General features: G+C 44.0%; 1 long non-coding RNA gene across 1 annotated transcript; it reads right to left on the reverse strand.

Moving 5' to 3' along the window:
• Positions 1–4,204: 4,204 nt before the first annotated feature.
• Positions 4,205–12,661, reverse strand: LOC137153898 (uncharacterized). The gene is made up of 3 exons (XR_010919935.1): positions 12,585–12,661; positions 11,717–11,810; positions 4,205–4,739 (listed from the first exon to the last, which is right to left on the reverse strand). It is a non-coding gene; the product is annotated as an uncharacterized lncRNA (long non-coding RNA).
• Between the last annotated feature and the right edge of the window lie 12,064 nt (positions 12,662–24,725).

Below are 24,725 nucleotides of genomic sequence, written 5' to 3' on the forward strand. Positions count from 1 at the left end.
GTTTGCAATGTACAAGTAAAACCAAACCTCTCGAGCTGCCATTCCAAAGCAAAGACCCATGTAAGGATTTGCAGGAGGGTGCCCTTAAATTGTATGTTTCTATATGCAGCGTGCTTTCAGGGCCTTAGGCTGTTCTCAGTTCCCATTCAGATCTGGCACTGATGCCAAGGCTTAGCTACAGACCTTTGTTTGTACTGGCTTTCCGGTGGGACAATTTAACGTTGTAAAGGAATAACCCGCAGATATGCAGACTGATCCTATTGAAAGTAAAATGAAAAAGGTAAACGTATCAACAGCTTCCCAAGGTGAAATATGATTGGCATCCTTGCCATAATGAGAATTTTAATGATGCAACAGCTTTGACTTTTTGGCTTGAGTTACAGACCTAATGTGTATTTTAAGGCAGTTTTTACGTTTAAAAAATATAGATGGATGGTTGTCAGGCATCTATTCTATCTGCTTGGCTCTTTGATGTGGCTTTACCTTGGATCTCAAACCCAGAACCATCTCGTTGACAGATGAGACAACTATCAACTGGACTATGCCGACATGGTGGGTTCACTCTAAAGTCATGCCCCCCCTCCATTTCCATCCATGAGAGCAATCATCAGCCCACAGCGAAGTTGCTGTAACAGCAGGATGTTGTTAAAGAGAGCTTACAGGCCAGCAACACAAGAGTAACAACAGGAGGGGAAATAGTTGTTGAAAATTAAAGATAAATGCGTGAGTTAAAATAAAGTTGGGCTCATAACAGTGCATCTGATTCATACGTGCTGTTACAAATCAACATGTACATGGGGTCACTGCTGGCACAAATAGCGATGGATGGCCATTGCCTGCGCACGTATGCCATTCAAAAGCACAACTGCAGCAACTGTGTGTGCATGTTACGACGTACATTTTGCACATGGAATTGTACTCCTAGCTTGTTTAAAAATCTGGGTCCCCGTGTACAGTCTGATTTGCAATATTTTTGTGAGCACTCTTTGGTGTGGCAGACATGTCTTCTCTCGGTGCTATTACCATTGCCCATCACCATGTTCCCTGTCCTTTAACCCCCTGCCAAGAGTAAAGGTCCAGTAGCAAGAACTGGGGTTTCAGTGATGCCCATGCAATCCCACTGAACTTTGTGACTTTGTCCTGACCCACAACTACTTCAGATTTGGAGGCAATCTATACCCTTCAAGTCAGTGGCACAGCTATGGGCACCCGCATGGCCCCACAGTATGCCAACATTTTTATGGCTGACCTACAACACCGCTTCCTCAAAACTCGTCCCCAAGCACCTCTCCTTTACCTACGCTACACTGATAACATTTTCATCATCTGGACCCACGGGAAAGAGTCCCTTGAAGAATTCCACCGGGATTTCAATAATTTCCACCGCACCATCAACCTCAGCCTGGACCAATCCACACAAGAAATCCACTTCCTGGACACTACAATACAAATAAAGAATGGTCACATTAATAACACCCTATACCGAAAACCAACTGACCGCAGTACATATCTTCATGCCTCCAGTTTCTACCCTGGACACATTACATGATCCATTGTCTACAGCTAAGCCCTAAGACACAACCAGATTTGCTCCAATCCCTCAGACAGAGATAAACACCTACAGGATCTCCATAAAACATTCTTAAAACTACAATACCCACCTGGAGAGGTGAAGAAACAAATTGACAGAGCCAGACGGGTACCCATAAGTCACCTACTACAGGACAGACCCAACAAAGAACAGAACACCACTGGCCATCACCTACAGCCCCCAGCTAAAATCTCTCCAACACATCATTAAGGATCTACAACCTATCCTAGCAGATGATCCCTCACTTGCTCAAGCTGTGGGAGGCAGACCTATTCTTGCTTACAGACAGCTCCCCAACCTGAAGCAAATACTCACCAGCAGCCATACACCATACAACAAGTACACTAACCCAGGAACCTATCCCTGCAACAAACCCCATTGACAACTCTGCCCCCACATCAACTCTAGTGACACCATCACAGGCCCTAACCACATCAGCCACACCATAAGGAGCTCATTCACCTGCACATCTACTAATGTAATATATGCCATCATGTGCCAGCAATGCCCCTCTGCCATGTACATTGGCCAAACCGGACAGTCACTACGCAAAAGAATAAATGGACACAAATCAGACATAAAAAATGGTAACATCCATAAGCCAGTCGGAGAGCGCTTCAGTCTCCCAGGACACTCTGTAGCTGACTTGGAAGTTGCCATACGTCTACAAAAAAACTTCAAAAACAGACTTCAGCGAGAAACTGCAGATCTGGAACTCGTATGCAAACTTGACAATCAAACTGGGTCTGAATAGAGACTTGGAATGGTTCTCTCATTACAAGAAGTAATTGTCACTGTTCACACATTCTCACCTTCTAATCAAGGATTGTGAATAGGCCTCATCTACTCTAACTGAATGGACTTTGCTAACACCTACCCTCCCCATGGTTGTTCCTTACCCTTGGATGTATATATAAACCCCCTATCTGATTTCTGTTTCTTGCATCTGATGAAGTGGGTTGCAGCCCACGGAAGCTTATGCCTGCAGAAATTAAATTTGTTAGTCTTTAAAGTGCTACAGGACTCTCCTGGTTTTTGCTGTATACAGACTAACACGGCTACCCCTCTGAAATTCTCTTGATGATGCGAAAGAAGAGAGAAACTCCAGCTCACAGTTTGTCTCGTAGCTGTGTTGGCTTTGCAGGCCTCACAGCAGTACAGGGCGTTGGGAAGCTGTTTTTATCTTGAATGTTAGCAGATCTTACTGTAAATATAGATAGGAGGCAGATCTGTGGAGTAAGAAAGTGCCATGCATACAGAGTTACTTTTTGGAGTACAAGCAGACTTACAAGCCCTAAATCCTTTATCTTCCTATTGCCAATCCGAGGTCTGTTTCTGCAGAAACAGGAACTGGCAGGAGTGCTGTTTCTGTAGGCTGTTTCTGCTCCAGTCCCTCCGCAAGCACCTGAAGAGACGGGTGTCTGCTATCTTGTGTTACTGCCTGGGCTATCGTATCTTGCACTCCGCTTCTGCCTGAGGCTGCATGTCAGAATAACCCCCGAGGGATCGGTGAATTCAATGTTACAGCAGTAAAGAAAGACATTACGCTTATTAACAATGAAAAAGTTAACAGACTCCCTCTAGAATTACGTCAATTAAAAAAAAAAAAAAGCCACTGCGGACAGTTGGTGGCATGGGTTGGCGTATATTGGTACAGCCTCCTGCTCTCCTTCTGCAGCAAGGTACAAGGCACCACAACCAAATCCATCAGCAGCCACTGCAGCCCTGAGCACGAATGGCTGTTAAAGAGCCATATTCATGCAAAGGATGTTTTGTATTAAAAGGGAAGTTCAAGTGTAAAGGGGGAAGAGGAACTTCCTTTGTTTCAGCAAAGGAAATACCATTGTACCCAAGAAGTAAAGGGCTTAATCCTGAACTCCACAGTCTGGAACAGCTCCCACTGACTTCAGATTTGGGCTCATCATCATCATCATCGCTGTCAGATGTGACGTTTGCTAAAGGAAGAGCATGTTTAAAACTGCCGCCCAGCTTGTGTCTGGTAGGCCTTGTTTACATGATGATTTCAGTCACTGGTGTGTAGCTGAACCAGAGCAAATCCTAGTGCAGACATGGCTTGCACCAGTGCAAATTGCACTCTGCTAGCGTAAGTGATGTTTATAGTAGGACCAGTGCAGCTTCTGAAATTCAGACATCAGAATATTCCTTCGGAAGTAACAGAGTCTTTTACCGAATTCACTGTGGTGTGCTTTTGTAATATTAAACTAGAGATGTAAAATAACCCACTAGTGTGTCTTTAAGGCACAGCCCGGCACTAGGGGGCGATGCCAAGGTGCACAATGCCTGCAGAAGCTCCTTGGCCCAGAAACCCAAGGTGTTTAGGTGCCCAACTCCCATTAACATGAATGGGGCTCCTGGAGGTTCTGGTGACTGCACCCCCTGCACCGCCCCCTTCCAGCGGGTGAGGTGGGTGCTCTTCTCTGAGTCGGACTATCTTTGCGGGCTCGCATGAAGAGAGGCAGGGCATTGGGCCTGCCTGCTTTGGGATGGCGAGTGTAGGAGCTCGCCCTGTGCTCGGCCGAGGTCACTGTGTGGAGCTGCACGGGGGCAGAGGACAACAGACGCCAGATTGATTAAACACAAATTACAGTTGAATAAATGAATGGCAATAACTAATAGAGTGTTAAAGAAAACAGAACTGACATCAATCAATGGGGCTCCTGAGAATCCAATGCTTGGATTCTTTAACCCGTTACTACATCATTCTAGAAACGATATACTGCTGCCAATCATTTATATGATGTCCTACAACACAAAGTCACTGCTGCTAAGGTCTTGATTTACTAGACCTCCTTTTGACCATCCTCTAACTACAAACTTGTCCCCTTAAGTTTCCAGTTATAACATGGTTTTCTTTTTGTGGGTGGCTTTTGCTATTCTCTGCCATAAGGCTACACGTTGCAGACAGTGTCTCTGATCAGCTGTGTGACGTATGTGCTCTGTGGATGTCTTCATTCCAGCTTCTTGCAAACTGAACTAAGTTACCCACCCAACGTGTTGAACATGCACCATTTGTTAATCAAAGCAAAGTGAAAAAGAGCTTCATCCTTCCTTGGATTTAAGGACATGTATTGTCTGGGGAACTATTGTCTGAGTAAGTGTACCTTCTCTCTTGCCTGCTGCAGCAGTCCTGTAGGGGAAAGAGACTGTTCAGTTCCATGTGAGGTGCACCAAGATACCTAGACTTAGCATTTACCTAAGAGATCACAGAATCTGTGAACTGTCTAATTAAGGTATTTCTACACTACTCATCACCATAGTAGCTAAGGGCTGATCCAAAGCTCACTGACATTAGTGGGAGTCTTTCAATTAATTTCAGTGGACTTTGGATCAGGTTCTAAGTGCTAAATATTTTTCATCCCTTCCAATATCTGAACTACTGAGAATTCTATTATTACACCTTGGTTTATAAATGTGAAGATCAGCTCAGGAGGTAACATCTCTGGATCTGAACTCGCCAGAGTTTAAGGGTATTTGAATCTAGAGACTGAGTTTGGATCTCTCTCTACTTTTAGCATCCTAGGAATAGCCTTTCCCCCACCAAAACAAGCCCCTACAGCATTCAATAATACACCCAGAAATGTTAATCTCTTTAAAAAGTTCATTTTTCAGTTCCTGGTGGTGATGATAGTTTAGTTCACAGGATATCCAAAATGAGACATTAAATGACCAAATAGTTTCCTTTCCGAATGATTTCTGAATGGATAGGCCAGTTGGAAAAAGTGCCTCTTAATAATTTAATCATAGCCACCATGTGCTCTTATCACCCATGGTAAAGCTAATGATACAGGTCTCACTCAAACCACTAATTAGTCAGACTGCTTCTCACGGCTGCGCTTGGAGAAATGAATGTTCCTTTTGGCTTTGCACAAGGGCATTTTTGAGCAATGTGTGTCTCGATATATTTGTACATTTGTACATAATGAAAACCCTTCCTTACTAGTCTGATAACCCTCTCATTTCCAGCATGACCCATGATTTCATAGTATTGTTTCAGCACTGCAGTTCTGAGTATCTCAAGTCATGCTAGCCGCTGAAGATTTCCTGTTTCCTTTCAATCCAATACATTTCTCTACTACACCAGACGACATCCATGCAACGTCTGGAATCCCTGGTATTTTCATCTCTCTTTTACTGGGCTCTGAGCTTGAGTCATTTGCATGTAATTCGATGTGTTAAATTATTAATTACACACATACATGGCTGATGTCCATACCCAACAAAGGGTATTCTATATTAATTTTTCTCCACAACATAAACTTTACCCCTCTATGCCTTTTCACTCAGGTTGTTATTCCTTGCCCATCACCTTGATATCTGAACACCTTCTGATTTACACAGCCATTCATCTCTCTATATTTACATACAACTCACCCGCCATTCACCAATGGAAACAATTTTGGCGTCCAGACCCAAAAGCAAATTAAACCCTGGGTGAAATCCTGGTCTTATTAAAGTCAAGGCCAAAACTTCCATTGACTCACTGGGGTCAGTGTTTTAACCCACATCTTTTTGCTCTATGGATTATTCACACAGATAGTTTCATGCAATAGCTGAACTGACATTGCTAACTTGGGGTGAAATCTTGCCTCCAGAGAAGTCAAAGGCAAAACTCCCATTGACTTCAGTGGGGCCAGAATGTCACTCTTTATATTTTGGTTTCAGCTTGAATTTGACAGCCTTTTAAATCTGCCTTTTCCTTTGGTTTCCCTGCAACATTGCCAACCTCGCTCTTTACTGCTGCTTGCAGCTATCTGTTGGACACCTTGACATGTTCTATTTAAGTACTATTGACTGACCAACATATCTGGCTGACTCCCCAGTACATCAGGGTCAAAGCAGATTTAGTTTGGCAGTGCTTGTAACAGAGATAGTAAGAACAAATTCCTCAACGGTGCAAAGAATAAAAATAGAAGAATGAAACAGATTTCCCATGTTAAGGGACTCTGACTTTCTAAATGATGCACCCTGAGCTTGGTGAAAAGTGCCAGAATTTCTTTGACTCAAGTTTGAGTTCTTCCATCTTGATTTTTACATTTTTCATCTGTAGTGCTTTTTTACTTCTGTACAACGAGCGTCATTTACCTAATCTTTTTTTAATTTGTTTGCTTAGTTTAGTTCTTTCACCCGTCCATTCTGGGTCACTATGTAATTGACGACATTATAAAACTATACTCTCATAGAGCCAATCTTAGTATTTTTTGGTTGGCCTGGCAATTTTTTTTTTTTAAACTCTTGCCCCTGTGATCCATGGATTACCACTGTGATCATGCTGGCTTAAGAATATGCAGGAGGGAGAACAAGATGATTTAATGGGTACCCCAAAACTTAACTCCCTAATTTTATGTGAAAAGTTTGTGCGCACATCCATCCATCCATCCATCTTCAGGTCTTCCCCAAACTCCTGTTGCAGAAGTAGTGGAGCCCACTTGCTTCTACTGGGGTCCCCACAGTTGCAAACGTTTAGCAAAAGACAATTTTCCCGATATGGTGTGGGACACTAGTTCTCAGATCCTGGTGGGCTTTATGTGCTTTCTGGTGAATTTCAGCACAGTACATCTCTCTCTCTCCTCTAGTAGCAACTCTGGGCAGAGGGTTCAGGGGGCGGGAGGGGAGAAATAGCTGCTGTCTAAACACAGAGTTTGTAGACATTTAAAAATGCAGTACAAAGAAACCAAAAATTTCATAGCTTCCACACTGACATTATAAATTAATCTGTTGTGTGGCCCAGCAGCAATTGCTTTTCTGAAATTCAGACAAATGATGTTAACTTCTGACAGCCTGGTTGTGGTTTTAGACTTTTAAAATCACGTAAGTAGGGTTTTGGTTTGGCAAAAAACCAAATATTAAATCACAGATGACTCAGATCAGAGTTCCCTTTTATCCACGCCTCTGACGTGTGACAGGTTGGATAACAAGGAACTCGTATCTGAATCACCCAAGGTTTACAGGCAGGGGAATTGTCAGATAATTTTTGTTCTGAAAAACAAACAAAACAAAGCAAAACGGTGGTTTTGGTTTTTCAAAGCCAACTTTCAAAGCAGGGCTGACGTCCAAAGTATGAGCAGTACTTAAATGTCCTAGTTTTGTCCCATCTCTGCTTTTTAATGCCATCTACAAATTTGGCAATGTAGTCAACAGGTTAAACTATTTTCTCAGGCATGACCCTCTCCTTATAAATCAGTTCTGTGGCTCACCAAATTAAAGGTTTCTAAGCTTTTATATGCCTCACTGCTAGTCCCAATTGCATGGCTATAGTTCCTTAGTCCCTTGCTGCTCCTTTTCTTAAAAGAAAAAAAAAGAGGAACTACAGTACATTAGCCCCCATCCAGACCTTTGGCACAAAAGCAGGCCAAAGCCAGCTATTAAACATCCCCATTAAAGTCTTTCCTGCTTTCAATCCCACTTCCTTAAAGTCCGGCGTTGTTTTTCATCTCGGGACTTTGAACATTTCAAATGCACTCAGCTGTCCCAGTGCAGTTCCAGAGCCTTTTAAATCTTTTTCTTTTCCTCAAGGGAAATGCAATCCTGTCTTTGGGATGTTGCCTACCGTTTCTTTCATGATCACTTGATGGGACAGCCCTCAGTGATATTGGCCTCATCTGATACTAATTTGTGAATAAATCTATTTCTTTTCCTGTATATCCCTGCCTGTCTCATCTAAACAATCTGTATCTTTGTATATTAATAACCAGCACATAACTTCCAGCCAAGATTCAGTTATGTCCTTAACATTGTGCTGTCTATGATAGCAGTTAAAACCGCTGTAATTAAGGGCCTGGCAGCATTTTCTTTGCAAACCTGGTTTCACATCATATGTGGAGCTCGGGGAGGCAGTGGGGTTATGTTCTGGCTGAAACTCTTCACTGTAGCTGTCAGCCCTGACTGTAAACATTTTACAATTAAATTAATCAAAGGAGTTCAGACGTTTGGGAAGAAAGATGGTCTTGGGGTGAAGGCCCTGGACCGCGACTCAAGAGACTGGGGCTTTCCGCCATAGTACGCATGACAAGTCACTTCATCTCGCCGAACCCAATTCATTGTTGCCACAAGACTCCTTTATCCTGGCTATGCCAGTAAGAGGCATAGGTGCACCCCAGGGAATTACCCCTGGCGTAGGAGGAATTCTTGACTGCATAGCATCAATGCAAGAGGCATGCTGGGGGAGGTATTGCTACACCCTGGCTTCTCTAGGCTCCTCTCCATTTTGAGACATAGGGTCATCTGTCTAAGTCAACTTAACTTCGCTGCTTTAGTGTCTCCAGCTGTAAAATGAAGATAGTATTCCCTGTGACTTACAGAGGTACTAGGAGGATTCATTCCTTAATGTGTTTCCAGTGCTTTGAAGAAGGAAAGCTCCATGACTTCTCAGTAGCTACGGGATGATTCTACTGTTTTGGTAACTGATGAGTGCTAAACACCAGTAGTAAGGAGCCAGTTTGGCTAGATATTAAATACAAATAAGCCACGCTAAGGAGCTAAGCTGTCAATTTGTTAAACTGGTTCAGCTCCTTCAGGGGGCTAAACATTGCAGATGCTTTAAGCTTATGGACGGTGAGTCCTGCTGTTATAAATACCATCAACTTCCTGGATTGGAGGGGGAGAGGGGGCTGACCTGAAGGGGGACAGGAGGCTGGGGTCTGTGATGGAACGATGAGTAGCGAGGTTGCGATTCCTGATATGAAGCCTGTCACATCCTGCCTTCTCCAGCCAGCCTTGCTGCTTCTTTCCCTGATATTAGTCCCACCTCCTGGCTCACGCTGGGAAGCAGCAGAAGGCAGGTAGCTTTAAAGGATTGAGAGAACTAGCCAGGAAGTGACTCTGTACTCGGAAGGTAGTCAGTGGAGCTTGGTTATTATTAGAGGGAGCTCTGAAGAGACCAGTGAGGTGGGGGAAGTTAGAAGAGGGAGAGGACAATGTCAGGAGGCTGGGAGAAGAGGAGAAAATGGCAGCATGGGAAACATGGCTTCCATCTCTGAATTTAGAACCCAGTTCAGAGAGGTGCCTCTCATGAGACGGGCTCCCCGAGTAACTTAAAGCAGGATCTGAGGCTAATCCAAGGTACAGGTGCTTTGAATGGCCTCAGTGGCTGCTTTGCCAGCCCAGAATAACTGGAATAGAAAGTGTTCTGGCCACCACACTATACCAGGTCTGCACCCCCTGGGTGATCTCTGTGCGAGCAGCAGCTAAGCCAGCTTTCTGACCTCTGTCCAATAGCTGAGCCCCGGCCCAGCCCAGAATTGGAACCTGCAGCCTACGTGTACTTAGAACTCTAAGGGTGGAAGATTTAAACCAACTTCACTCTTTCTAGCAGCTAAAATTATTTAGCTGCTTTAAGCTTCATCACTGCTTAAATACTTGAATTCCATCAGCTCCTAGACATATCCTTATGGCAGTTTGCATGCTTACATGGCTTTAAGGAGCTAATGCTGATTTAAATGATCTGAGATCTTGTGCACCTTATGAGGTTACTAACTTTTACTCTTTTTTACTGTGTTTGTACAGTGCCTAGCCCTGATGTGAATTAGGTCCTTTAGGTGTTAACGTAACTTCCTAAAAATAACAATGTTAAAGCTTTCACTGTCTCCTTAACTCATCCTTGAAGCACTGTATTCACCCACTCACCTGGAGCAAAGAGTTTTCTGATGGGCGAGTAAAATATTATTAGTATTTACATTATCATTATGGTAAGGGCAGGACGGGCATAGATTTTATGCCTCGGCTGATAAATGTTCATGACCATTTTGCAAGGGGTATAGTATTTGGAAACACTAATGCTGTTGCTGGGTTACTAGGCCAAAAACCCTGTTTCTTCTGCAATATCAGTAGGCCTTTATTTATTTCAGTGTCACCCCTTCTAGCTGTCACGTTTAGATGTCACTATTCCATCTATCTATTTGCTCTCTGACCTCAGTACGCAGGCGTTGCCTTGCTCAGGGTTATCCCCATTATCTGATTCACTTACAAATACAGTACTGCCAGCTTTTGCACTGTTTGTTTTTTCTCTTAAAGTTTTGGATCCTGAGGTCCTGCTATTTCATGAGACTCTCGGCTTTCATTAAAAAAAGGACTAGTAAGTTTCTAGCCCTCGTGGTTGCAGAGAAAACATGAACGCTAAAGGCTCAAATACCAGGAGCCAAAAAGGAAGAACCCAACATTTATTACCTTTAAAATATCATGATTTTTAAACCAAACTAATTATTTTGGGGTGTCTGACTCCCAATTTGTGATTGTTTGGGCTGGCAATATTGCAAACATACAATCAGAATCTAAAGGAAAAGTTTAACCTATTCACAACCTATTATCTAAACAGTTCCCTGCTGCCCCCCGGCTGAGGTCACTTCCAGTTGTAATTCCCAGCAGTTTTCACTTCACAGTAGCTACAAAAACCTACGGACTCAATTGGACTTGTCTTAATTGTTGACCTTAAAGTATCTTTTTCCTTTTACAGTACCAGACAAAGGCTCAGTATACATAAGGTGTTACCTAGAATGACTCAGTTACAAAAAGCTCAGTGTTAAGCACACAGATGCGAAGGGTGGGCCCTGTTGCCGTGGGTAAGGGACTGCGGTGATGGGGTCGGAGAGGGCACACAAAGCAGCGATAGAATGGGGATCTCTCAGGAACCTCAAAGGCTGTAAAGGGGAGGTGGTGACACCTATTTTACACTGTGGCAAGAGGTTACCAGGATCCACTCACGAGTTGCAGCCGTCTCTGTTGAGCGCCCGAGGAAGCAGGAGCATGATCCCCATAGGAGTTCCCTCTTAGCCTCCCTTCCCTTTGACGCTGGTCTGGCATTTTCCCCATAACCCTCACAGGCGATAAACAAGCGCTTAGTTCTGTTGTGTCAGCAGCAGCGATTGGAGGCTGTATTGTATTATATTACTGTATTATAAACGTGCTTGGAGGCCTCAAGTGTAATCAGGGCCCCCCATTGTGCCAGGTGGTGTACAGCCACCTATGGAGAGACAGGCCCTGCCCTGAAGAGAGAAGGCAGACATAGGGTGGGAGAAGGGAAGTGGCACTATCTAGTTTTACTGGTGGGGAACGGAGGCAGAAGGAAGCTAAGTGACTTGTCCAGTGTCACACAGATAAGAGGCATCTTACCTCTGAAACATGGTGATGCTTCCGCTGGCTCAGCAGCCCTTCAAAGACACTCTTCCCCGGCTGGGTAGGGGGATCCGGCAAAAGTTCTCCCCTCCTGGGGCAAATAAAAAGTCCCACATAAATTACAAAGGATTTACTTTCAAAAAGCCATCGTTTGCCACTCAGCCTGGTTACTGGGCCATGCGTCTCCCTTCAGGGCCGAGCCACCATCTTCCCTCTCCAGGGTGTGACTACACTTTGCCCACCCCAGGCTGCAAGAGCTTCCTTGCCACGTCCCCTTGGCAGCAGGGTCCTTTTCCCACCGCCACTAAGCAGTGACATGGAGGAGCCCAGGCCCTCCTTCCACTATAGGGTCCTCCCACCCGAGGGGCATAGACTGTGGGAGGCTGCTGCCTTTTCAACTCCGAGTCACTGCTTCCCAGGGCCACTTGCCTGCTGAGCCCATCTTTGTCTAGGCCTTCTCCCACCTCATCCCAGCAGTCCTCCACAGAGCCCCCTCCCAGCGTCCTTCCCTGGCTTCCTCTCCCCAGGACCTTGCACACCACTGCCGGCGCTCCTTATAACTCTGCTCCAGGTTGTGCCTCTTCCTTTAGCTCCCTGAGCCTGTCCAGGCTCCTAGCCACTGCCTCTCTATAGGTTCCTATAATGAGCCTACTGGCACTGTTCTCCCCCACGCATCACTGAGCCAGTGGAGGTCTCTAGAAGCTCTGCGATGCAGGAAAAGGAAACATCCCAAAGTCAGAGCCAACCAGGAGGCAGGAGCAACAAGCCAGAGGCAATAGCCTGCGCGCTGGCTGTGGAACGAATCCATAGTTCCCGGCAGCCCAAGAGATGGGACTAAGGGTTGGACGGAGAAGCAGTCATTTACCTGTCACTGCAGGAAGTTAATAGCAGTAGCAGGCAGCTACAAGGCAATGATCTGAAGACTCCCATAGCTCCATAGCTTATATCCTGTTCTGGCCTGCCACTAAGGGTGATTGGTTATAACTGTTAAAGCCTAATGTCGCAGGTAATGTGCACCTTTTATTTTCTTGCAGCACTAGTAAAGGAAACCGCCATTGTACTCAAAATCTGCAAGCATTTATGGGGTGAGCCTCATGTTTGGAGCAATTGCTGCTGTTCCCTCCAAGCTCACGGTACACCTAGGACACTACTACACAGCAGAAGGGGCAGGTGTACCACACCTTTCCCAAGCCTGTACTGTGCAAAAACTCCCTAACCCTGCCTAAATCTGCCCCTTGTCTAGCTGGCAGGCAGCTCTTTTATAGCCTGGCTCCCTTCCCCCAACAGGCCTTGTGGCCAGTCTGCAGTCACATGACCTTGGTGGACTACAATTCCCAGAAGGCCTGTCTTTAGAAGTGTAGGACTGTGCTGATCAAAGCCTGCTCTTAAAGGCACAGCCTGTGATAGAAAACTAGGAAATGAACCCCGAGTCTTGGTCCAATGCCTAAATCACAAGCGCTGTGGATGAGCTCTTTGTTCCTTCCTCTTGGAGCTCCTCATCCAAAGCTCACAAACTCCACTGCTGCCTCTTCTCAGCCTCTTGCTCCCTTTCTTCTAAGACTTCTCACTGGTGCAAAAGCTCTGGGATGACTTTTCCTCACGCTCCATTGCCTGCTTTCTGAAGAGGTGCCTTCTGGTTGCTGGAGCAGTTAGTGTCAAACCCAGTGCTCCAGTCAGGCATCTTTTGTTCTGAAGCCTTTATTGCAAGTGAGAAGATATCCCTCGTGAGTCTCCCTTGGGTTCAAGGGGACAGACTGTCATAATTCCTAAATTGGGTGTGAACTCCACCAGGGTCATATTACCAAACAGCTGATTGTGATATGGTCCAGGCTATTGATGACTTTAGTCACACGTGGTTGGTTATCCTGTGTTTAATTTTATTCTGCCTTGTGCCCATGCATTGAACAGCTTCTTTAGTTACAACATAAAATTGTTTCTCATGCAACTATTGCTAGTTTGGCTGTTCAAAAGACTTTTCCCATTCAGGCCTGGACTTGCTCTGACTTAATCCACGCTCAAAGGCTGAAGATGATGACTGCATGGACACGCTCTGTTTCCGTTCTGCCTGTTTTCTAGCCTCTTTGCTTTGGTCCCACCATCAGTCCCCTGAGTTGCTGTAGTTTTCAGATGTTTTTCTGGTTTGTTTTTGTTTTTAAACTAACAAGCCACAAAAGCACTAGTGAACGCCATTACTTGATCATATTTTTTTTTTTGGCCTTAGGTTCACCCTACAGAGCTTGATTAGTTTTTTCATCCAGACATGTCCCTCTGCCAGATAATGGTTTACGTCACATACATATGGGTGAACGGGTTTGTGTTTTCTCTTGACATTTGCGTGAACAATGTAGCAAAGGTCTGCATTTTATGCACCTGTTTCCTCCCCCCCCCCCCCCGCTTTTTTTTTTTTGGTGGGGGGGGCTTCATTTGCTGATGCGCCTGTATTTAGGTAATTGTGCTTTTTGTGTCCTATTTAATCCCCTCCACTGTCCATGTCCAGTGCACGTGATGGTATTAAACAGCCCACTGTCCTGGCCCCATTTCTGTGTTGTAACTGCCTTTAGGCTATTCATCACTTATTTTTTGTGTGTGCGCCCCGTAGCGTTGTTTAGTCTTAACTGAGTTTGGGAGGACCGGCTTTTCCTTTCAAGACCATTATTTTTTCCCACATATCCCACTTAAAAATCAAAATGACACAGATTTCTGGATGAGATCCTAGTATTTCTACTGGCTATATATTTTTTAAAACTCTTGAATTGATTTTCTTCCACGTAGCTTCTTTATGAGTTTATAAAATATTAATTCAGGGTGTGTGGAGACTCTTTGGTAGCTTCGCACTGGCTATTTGCTTAGGGCTTTTCCAGTGATGCACACTATGATAAGGGCAATCACATTTCATTCTTTGGATTGTAAACTGATTGCTGCCGGGGTCAGGAAGGAACGTCTCTCCCTCCCCCTCCATGTGGCATTGCACAATGGGTTGCATGTTTTTTTTTAAAGAGTACAGTTCACTCGTTTTCATCACATTCCCATGTTGCTCCCTCAATTCTTGGTAAAGTATTTTAATGTCAAACCCATGTAAAATTAAGTTTTGTCATTGTTAATTTCAGCCGTGTGTAGCAGTCTGAAAATATGTTCTTTAAGTCCCAGCGGTGTACAGAAGAAATGTAGTTTCTGTCATTCAACTTCATATGCATAAGTCCTTTGGACAAAAAAACATCAGTGACATTTATTTGGCCTTGACAGAGGTTTTAAAAGAGTTTTTGGCCCAAAAGCAGTCAGGTGCTGACTGTCATTTTATATTTCCTTTCAAGATTCAAGGGTTAATGTTGCAAAATCTTCTTCTAAGTGAAGCTGGTGGAAATCCATCAGGCGTATGTTGACTTCGATGGTTTTATTCCAGAATTATGCTGATGTAAATCAGAGGAGAATGTTTATATCATTTCAGGTGTACTGTGCTCTTTCAGGTTTTATTCATCTCTTTATTCATCTACCAAACTGGTAGCCCAGCTGGAGCCCTCTTTTTATTGTCCACATGCAAGAGAACACCAAGATAAAGCTCAAGTTGGCAAACTGTGATTCCTCTTGGGAATTATACCGTAGAGGGAGTGGTGTTGCAGTGGGTCAGAATGAAGTGGTTGTATGATGAGGGGAGGGTGAACAGAACATTTGTGACTTTCAACAGGTACGTGAAATCTATTACCTGTTCCTCTCCATACACTGACTGTCCTCTGAGGAGTTAGTGACTCCCTCAATATGATGTATGGGCGGTAGTGACATCAATGAAATGATGCTAGGTTTTAATAAAGGCTTAGGCCATTGCTTCACCACTCGCATTTAAGCTTAATTACGTAGTTTGCATATGAAAAACTATTAGGCATTTGCTTCCTGCCAACTCCAGATCATTGGGATCATTAGAGCCCATAAGTGTCTGTTTTAGAGCTAGGAATGGTGCCGAAATTATTGGGGACGTTAATTCTAATTGCTACAGTATGTGTTAATGGCCGAGCTGGCCTGTCAATGATTTCTAGCCTTTCAAACTCGCCACTTCAAGCTCTCTTTCTGTAAGTTGTTTCCCCTCTTTGACATCAAACGGGGTGTCCACAAAGGCCCATTGAAAGGTGTGATCTGAGTCATGCCCTCAGTGGAAAAATAAGGCAGCCTCTGTGAATGGAGGTTTAAAACGCTCTGATCGCAGACAGAGCTCACGGTAAATCTGGTGTAGCGATGGGCTGTTTGGAACAAAGCATGTCCGAGAGGGAGAATTCTATTTCCTCACTTTGGTGGGCAAAGACGCAATGTTACACAGGCTGCAGATTTCAGCAATCTAGGTGCTCTCTCTAGTTCTCAGTTACTTAGTGAGGAATCCCCCCTTCCCCAACTTCATTTGTTAAAGAAAACACAGGGCCATCCACTGGTAGCCTCCACTATAGTAAGATAAATATTCGCTGGATGCATTTTGGGTGTCGTAAGGAATTTTTCTGCCGCTATGTTGGTGCTCAGTTCAGCATGGCAGACACTTAGCTGCCTCAGCTCCCTGTGCACACACATTTGTGCTGTCATTACTCTGCCCTGTGTTAGTGTAGCAGTGAGTTCTCTCAGATGAGACAGCAGCAGGTGCTTCTGGACGATATTAGTTGCCAAAGTGAGGGAGTCTTGTACATAGAGGGTGTTCTGGGCTGTTGCTCACTGGATGGCTGCTGACTGATGTACCATATTGGAGACTCACTGCAGCTGGTCTTAAAGGGGTGGGAAGATTCAGGGCCTGGCAAACTCCTGAGGGGAGGAACAAGGGGTGGCATGGAGCAGAAGCTGACTGTTACGGCGCCGGATGTTGGGCACTCAACAGCCTGAACGGATGGAATTCAGGGATGTGGGGGGTCTGCAATCAATATACAGGAGAGTAAGAATTCCAAAGATGCTGTATTAAGGAAAGCAGCATTTATTGTAGCCATAATGGTAATGCTATTAAGGCCACAATTACTCCTAGCTCATTTCCTAGTCGTTCACGCTAAGCTGGCAAAACCTCCATTCTGCTTTGGTAATGGAGCAAGACATCTAACAACTCTTGACGTTCCATAGGAGTTGGGGTCCCAACTGCCCTTTGTGCCTTTGGAAAGGGATTGTGCTGAACTAAGCTGACGGGTCAGCCAACTCTCACACGAAACTGCTCTCAAGACTGCTTGGGGCAATTTAAAAACCCAAACCCACACATGGTTTGCACTACTCCAGTTTTTGCACTTCCAATTTTTTGCCCTAAATGCCGCAAGAAGAGTTATTCTTGTGGCATGTCTCCACCTTGCTTGCAATCAAGAAGTACCGGAAAGCTCATGCATTAATGAGATTTCTGAACGAAGGCGGCTTGGGCAAACTATATTTATTTCGATGTTAGTAATTCTACAGCTGGGGAAGTGTGCAGACTGACATCAGCTATCCGTGGTGCAGACCCGACACAGTGACAGTGTACGCTCTCCCACATCCTGTCTGGGACGGACTCACCACTAGAGACTGAGACAGTAGTTCGGTCACTGTGCCGATTCTGTCCTGGAGCATTTTGCTGAGATAACTAAAACGGTTGCCAAATATGCCGTAGTCCCCGGACAACCAGGAACTGGACAGCAATCAACAACTCACTTCACACAGGCCACTAATGGCCATCAGGTGGCAATGGCTTTTGGATCTCAGCCTCCTGCTGAACTTGCCTGGATTTAAACCTCTGGCTTAGGGGTGTCTCATCCTGTTAGCAATACCTTGTGCCAATTCCACATTGGATTGATGCATCTGCAGTGAACCTTTTGCGATTTGCCCATTGTTAACAATCACACAGAAGAGCTGGTGCTTTATTTCTCCATAGGAATTCCTCTCTTTCTGTAGTCTCTGCTTAATGTTCCCATAAGTCCCTTACAAGTCACTCCTCCTGTTTTTATTTCCCATCATTATTAAAAATTAGTGGAAAGTGGTTAGTGTAAAATAACAAGAATCCGGTTCCTAAAGTCAAGACATTTCTCCAGCTGTCTTCTGTGCTGTTGCTATAATCACTCCTAAGGCCCCTCTGACAATTTCTGTGACCTTATTTCTCCAAGACAGACAACTCCCATCATCACTTGAGTCTCTATAGCTCTCCACTCATTCAAAAGAGGAACCATCAGCTGCCAATTTCAGCCCTGTCTCCGCATCTGTTCTGATACATGGTTGTTAACCCTCGGGGCACAATGCACACTGAAAGTTAGTCTTTCGTAACATTTGTTTGGCTGCCAAAAAGGAAGACTGATTAGCAGCCCAAAGGTTAGATTTGCTGCATTTTGCCTTGCCACTCTTTTGCTGACTCCTGAAGCTTTCAGGTATGTGCAACATCATTTCACTCTTTTCCATGGCCACATTAAACATCAGTAGGTACCATATGGTAAATCTGTATTCCTCCATCTTTAGTTCCTGCCATTTAAAATGTTCACAGCTGAGATTTTCAAAGCTGCCTAGTTGACTTGGAAACACAATTCCTATTCACTTTACTTGGGATCAGATAGCCAGATCTCTTAGGCAGCTTTGAAAACCGCAGCCCACACCTTCTGCTAGGCTCCGCCCCACTTTAGATATATCATTAGCATAATACATTAATTATTAATAGAGTAACTGCGTGGTGTCTGCCACATGCAGTATTTATATAGACATGCGTTAAATACTTTAAAGTCATGCAAGACAACCAGCCCTGGCCCTGACAAGCGTATGGCATGCAGCTAAAGGGGAAGAAGGGAAGTGAGTCAATGCCAGATTTTTTTGAAGTGTTTTCCTTTCTGGTCTTTCTCATTTATATTTATCATCAAGACCTATTTTTTGTTTTATGCCCTGATGCTGCAACGAAAACTGCATGGGCAGAATGTACGCCTGTATGGAGACTGTAGTGTATAGGAATTGGGTAGGAAACCTTTGAACAGTTTCCCCAATGGAAAATGGGGAGACCTGCATGACTTGCAAACTATTTAAAAGGGGGAACCAACCAGTTCACCTACACTTGGGAGACCCCGGGGAGGTACTTGAGCCTTTCAAAGTTGCATTTGGATCTGAGCGCTTGTTCATCTGATAGTTGGTCAGCTGATGCTAATTTTGTCTGTCATTTTTTTGCCTGTTTTTGTTTAACCCTAACCCAATCGCTCATATGCCTAACTCTTCTTACTGTTTCCCATTATTTGTATATGGGGTCTGGGCTGGTGGCATCTCAGGATACTAAAAGATGGATTTGCTAAAATTCATGCCTTTTCCTGTTCATGCTCAGACCTTCGCTCTGTGATATACTGGTTGTTTTGAATTCACAGTGCAATAAGATGAAGCCATTGTGCTCTGGTACCAGGCACTTTTTGAGGAAAAAAAGCTGATAAAAATAGGCTTTAACTGGCCAAAGTTTTGATCTGGACTGGAGTCTTTTCCGTAGGCTAGGAGTGCTGGTAGTCAAGGAGTTGGGTGCCTCCAGAGAACAAACCAAAGCATTGTGTGTCCCACAGTTGATGGTAAACCTCTGTGTTTTCCTCCCTCAGCAGCGGTTGCTGATCCCAAATGAAAGTGGCAAAATTAGCTCCCTCTCCAAGATATGTCTGTTGTCCCATGGGATAGCTATAGTGAAAGGACCCAAACCAGGGGAAAAGCCACAAATCCTGTGGTTGGTCATGCAGACTTGCACAAGCTTTACTCTTATAGAGACAACTCAGCTACAAACCCATGCCTCGGCTACTGAATTAGATTTACTGGTCCTTTGAGTTAATCTGTTGCTTTGCACTTATTCTACATGGTATCAGTGCTCAAAGTGGGAGAATTGCACAGTGAAGGTACGAAGCAGGGACCAGAGCACTAGGGTAACCCAGGACTGAGTGTTGGCAGGAAGGTCAGCTGATTTATTCTTTCCCTCAGAGTTTCTTTGTTTTTTTCCTCTTGGTCAAATTTTAATCCACTTAATTCCAGTATTCACTATTTTTTCCCCCCGCCTTCCAGTGAAACAGTAAGAAACTTCCTTTTGAATGCTTAGCGCCTGTGGAGAGGACTGAGAGTGCTGGAGCTGAGCGCCTAGGAGCTCTTCCTCACTTTCCGTTCTGTCTGTTAGAGTGTGAAATTTGCCCCACTGGAGTGTAGCAGCCCAAAGCCTACGCACCACTCCCTCTGCACAGAGGTGAATTTCTCCTTTAGTGCATTCCAGGCTCTGCCCTTAGTCTAAATGGCTGAATAAACAGAACTAATCATCTACTGAGCTTTGGTTGTTTCTTTCTTAACAGTACTGTACGTTAACAGCCAAACTCTCAATCTCATTGATTTCCAATGAATCCTGGCCCACTCTTCGAAAGTGGCCACCTGTATTGCAAGCCTGTCTCCTACATTTTTTTTGTGGACGCCAACTCTCAGTTGGGCTTGTACATATTGTAACAGGGGAAGGATTAGCTGCCGATTCATGAACAAGACTGGGAGTTGGGCGATCTAGCGTCTGTTCATGATTTGTGGGATGACCTCAACCTCTCTGTGTTTGTTTCCCATTTATTAAAATGAGGATGGCAACATTTTCCTAGCCTCGTGATGTGGTCACACGTTTATTTCATGATTGCAAAGGGCTTTAGAGGTCCTTTGTTCAAAGGGCCATGGAGGTTCTAAGTGGTGGTGGTATTTGTGGGACAATTCTGCATTCCCTCGGCACAGTGTAAAAAGCTGTTTTTGAAAATTGGGGTTTCTTTCTTTAATCCCGTCTGTTGGGGGATTCATTTTTTTATGCCCCCTTGTCGCCACATTTGACTCCCATAGACAATGGTCACAGAATATTGTACGTTAACAGCCTTTTCACAGCTCATTAGGCATGATTCTTATTGAGTATCCTCTTAAAATGGTAATTTACATAAAGTCTGGGCCGGGTCAGGCTCTGGATTTCGCATGGAGACGTGGCTCGGTAGCAAAAGTAATCGCCCTTGAGTTTTCTGCATGAAAGTCACTCCTCCAACTCATGAAGGCCGGTGCCAAGTTCTGAATTCCACACGGGTCGCATTTAGATATAAAACACACAACGGCTCCTCCCTGTGAGAATTTTCATCTTCACCATGGATCTGCTATGCTCTTCTTGAAGCACAGGGCAAGAGCGTTGCACAAATCACTGCATACATATGGAGCATAATCCAACAAGGTGCTACGCCCTCTGGGCCCCTATCCAGCAAAGCACTTGAGCACACACTTAACATTAAGTACGTTAGTCATCCCCCTGAACTCAATTCCCCCCGCCACTGGTTTTGAATAATATTAGTCCCATGGATTTAGTGACAGCTGCGGATACTCAGAGCTGCAAATCAATCTATGCCTGTTTCGGGATCTAAATTTAAAGACCCATATTTGAAAATTCTGGTCAACGATAATTCAGACCACGCTCTACACCACTCAATAGTCCAGCAACTGAAATGGTTTGAAAGCCTTAAGGAAGCTTATAACACTCAGCTAATAGAAGAGAGTTTGTCTGGACTTTGCTCTTGTTTGTACTGAAGAAAAGAAAGCTCTTACAACCTAATACAACCAATTACATGGTCTCTGGCACCGGTACAAAATGAATTAGGGGAGTAGTTTACAGTATATCTGCCATAACAAGCTGGCTCATCTTGGAAAACTGAATTTTTTATGTATTTGTTTTCCTACTTGGTCTGTAGCTGTGCGGTTATACTGCAATGAAGTGAAAATGCTGACAGCTTGTGTTCTGCTTCTATTGGCAGGGTTACTGTTTGATCATTTAAATGACAAATGTTTGGCAAGATTCAATAGCTTTTGCTTTCCACTTTATACAGATTTTCTATATTTCTCTTTAGACTGTGCTTATTAAACCCTATTTTGCTTTTCTCCATGTAGGGTAGTTAGTTTTTTAACCATTAAAATGATCACATATCTTCTTGTTCTAATTATTGAAAAAGACATCCTAATTTTAGCATTACAGACAATTCAGCTTAGTTCTTCAGGGGAGTAAGGTTAAATACATCTCAACAGCAAGAAAAATTAAACCAACACTGTCTTTATGTTTGCAGAAACACAAGCGGGCTGTTACTTTCCCATTTTCTAATATTTTTTTTCTGTAACCTATAAAGTATTCAAAAATCGTGTGGTTTTTAATATTAACTATCCGAATCAGTGCACAAAACTAGGTAAATATTATGGCATGACTACTTTTGAAATATTTAAATGTTAAACACTTCCCAAAGCTTATTCGAGGGGGCATTTTCTGAATTGTTCATAAACTTATAAACAGATAAATATTTGCACATATTAAATAAACATGTGCATTATTATTTTATAATATAAAACTTCTATTATAAAGCTCAGAACTTCAGGTACTTCTTTTCCTGCTGGCAGCATAAAGCACACACCAGCCTTTACCAGATAGTTCTGAAACCAAGGTAAACATTTCAAAAGCATAACTGACTTAGGAGCCTACAACCCCATTTTCATGAATGACTTAGGTATTTAGGAGTCTAAGGCCTTATCTACACTAGAAAGACATTAGTCTATAATAGACAATAAACTATACCTGCCAGCCCTCCCAGTGGAGAGACAGCTTATACCAGCAAAAGAGCCTTCCAATGGGATTAGTGGAGTCAAACAATCTACCGAGTTTTAAAATGGCGCATGCTAAGTTTATGAATGCGCTATATGTTGGAGTTGCTTGCGAGAGAAGGCAACTGGACTGGGTGTCCAGGAGGTCCCTTCTAACCCTGTGCTCCTAACAGGAGTTTGGCATGCATTGGGCTGTAAGACATCATGGTGATAGGTGCAGAACCAACATCTAGATAGATTAATAGGCCCAATCCTGTTCCTACCTGCATCCCTGACATGGAGTTGGCAATAGGCCCATACTGCTGTCAGTCTCAACGGAGCGAGAGAATCCTGTGCTCCCTCATCCCTTGATTTGATGCCGATGTGGCTGTCTCCCCAGAGGTGGAGTCTGTAAAAGCTGTGCCCTAACCACCGTACATGGCATCGGAAACTCTGGGGAAGGAGAGATGGGAAGGTTACTGTTAGGCTGAATAACTGAGGAAACTGAATGGGCCCCAGAGTGAGCTTCCACCTGCCAGTTCCAAAATGTTGCTGTCTGCCAGATACTAACTAAAGATGGGGCCACCTCTACTGGCCCCACTCTACCACCATCAGAGCTCCTCCGTAACCCTTCTAGGAACCTGCAAATGTCACAGCTGGATTACAAGAATACAAGGACCCTGTTACAGTCTCATCTCCTCCCTTGTGCCTGTGTTGACTAGCATGGTGCTTACTCCTTAATGTTCCAGTAACCTCTGGGACCCCCGCAGGTGTTTGAAAGAGGGTAAAGATGCATAAAAGACAGCTCAGTGGGCAGAGAGCTCATACAGAGCACATTCCTGGTCCACTGCACCAAGCTGTTCCACAGCAGATACCTCTGGATTAGGTGCAGATCCCCTCGGCAGCTGACTTCAATGTTCTTGGGATTGATTGGTCTGATACAGAGTTGGGTTATGCAGCAATAAAGGGATCTCTCTCACCCCTTACTGACATACCCCAGGGCCAATGGTTTGACCCTTGGCATGCACTGAAGAACTACAGCCCATCTGTGAGCTATGGCATAGCTTCAGAGTTGTTGCACACAGTGTCAGATGGGGTGGCTGGACAAACGTACCAAACTGGCCTTGTAAGCAGAGAAGAAACTTCTGATCTTAAATCAGCTGCTGACTTCCTGGAGACATTTCAGTCCAAGGTTAGCAAGCCCTGAAGACCTTCTCATCTCTACAGCCTGGAGTATGGAAGCTGCTAATGGCGAGCCTGCCAAGGTACTCAGATCAGTTTAGAAGATGGACAATTAAAAGCCCAGCTATGAGCATGAGGACTCAATCCTGTGAGCTGCTGAGTGCCCTCAGCACCAGCACTTCTGAGGATTGGGCCCCGGAGAGACGATCTGTTAGAAAGAGGAATCCCAGAATATGTAAAAAGCCTCTATGGCTTGTTCAGCCTCATGGTATAATAAAGTCCAGTTCTTGGGTTTTATTCAGAAGGTCTATTACCAGTTAAAGGACATTTTTTAAAAGTGACCAATGTGACTTCAGCAAAGCATTTAAGTATGTGCTTAACTTTAAGCACCTGCTTAAGTTCCACTGAAGCAAATGGGATTTAAGCATGTGTTTAAGCATTTTGCTGAATACGGCTGGACAGACAGGAGAAACTCTGGTGAGAGCAGAGTACAAGCATTTAAGGTTGTGATTTTTTTAAAAGTCATTTGTTATTTTTTCCCCCAAGTCCTTATCTTGTTTATAATTAAGAGGTACACCAGATTCCTTTCCCAAGGCTAAATAGCCCTGAAGTCCCACAGCTTGTGTTAGCATTGAACTGAAACAAAGCAAAACCAAAACCTAAGTGTGATTGTAGGCAGCTTAAATAAGCAAATGGTTGTTAGCCTCTTTGTTTCTCTGGATTTCTTTTCTGTATTATTCCAATAAACCATGATCTTTAGGGCCTGATCCAAAGCACACTGAAGTGGATGGGAGTCTTTCGAATGGTTTCAATGGACTTTGGATAAGACCTGTATAGACAGAGGATGGCAACATATAATTATATAGCCTCTTCATTCACCATCTAGCAAAATGGATATTAGCTCCTGAAACATTGGTCCATAAAAAAAAAAAACCACATAGTAGGATTCATTGTTACTTACACAAATAATTCCAAGAGCAGTCAATATTCACTCTGAATTGGCACATTAAATGGTCTTCTGTCTGAATTTCCCTCAGCATAACAGAATTAGTAGAAAGACTGAACAGATTTATATTTCCAGCTTTATGAATCTCATTTTTATACATAGTCTTTGATTTTCTGGAAAGTATTTCACAGAAAAGAACAAATGTATGTAAAATAGTTTTCAAACACTCTTATGCTATCTACACCGCTTTGAAAAGATGGCTGTCACCCCAAACCAGAATTACCTTGTGGTTACTGTTTAGACATTTGCTTATCCATAGAGCCAGTCTGATTCTGTAGCATGTACGTT

This window comes from Emydura macquarii, unplaced genomic scaffold (assembly GCF_026122565.2).
Source record: "Emydura macquarii macquarii isolate MOO-44397 ecotype Brisbane River unplaced genomic scaffold, CSIRO-AGI_Emac_v2 contig_1253, whole genome shotgun sequence".
Lineage (NCBI taxonomy): Eukaryota > Metazoa > Chordata > Testudines > Chelidae > Emydura > Emydura macquarii.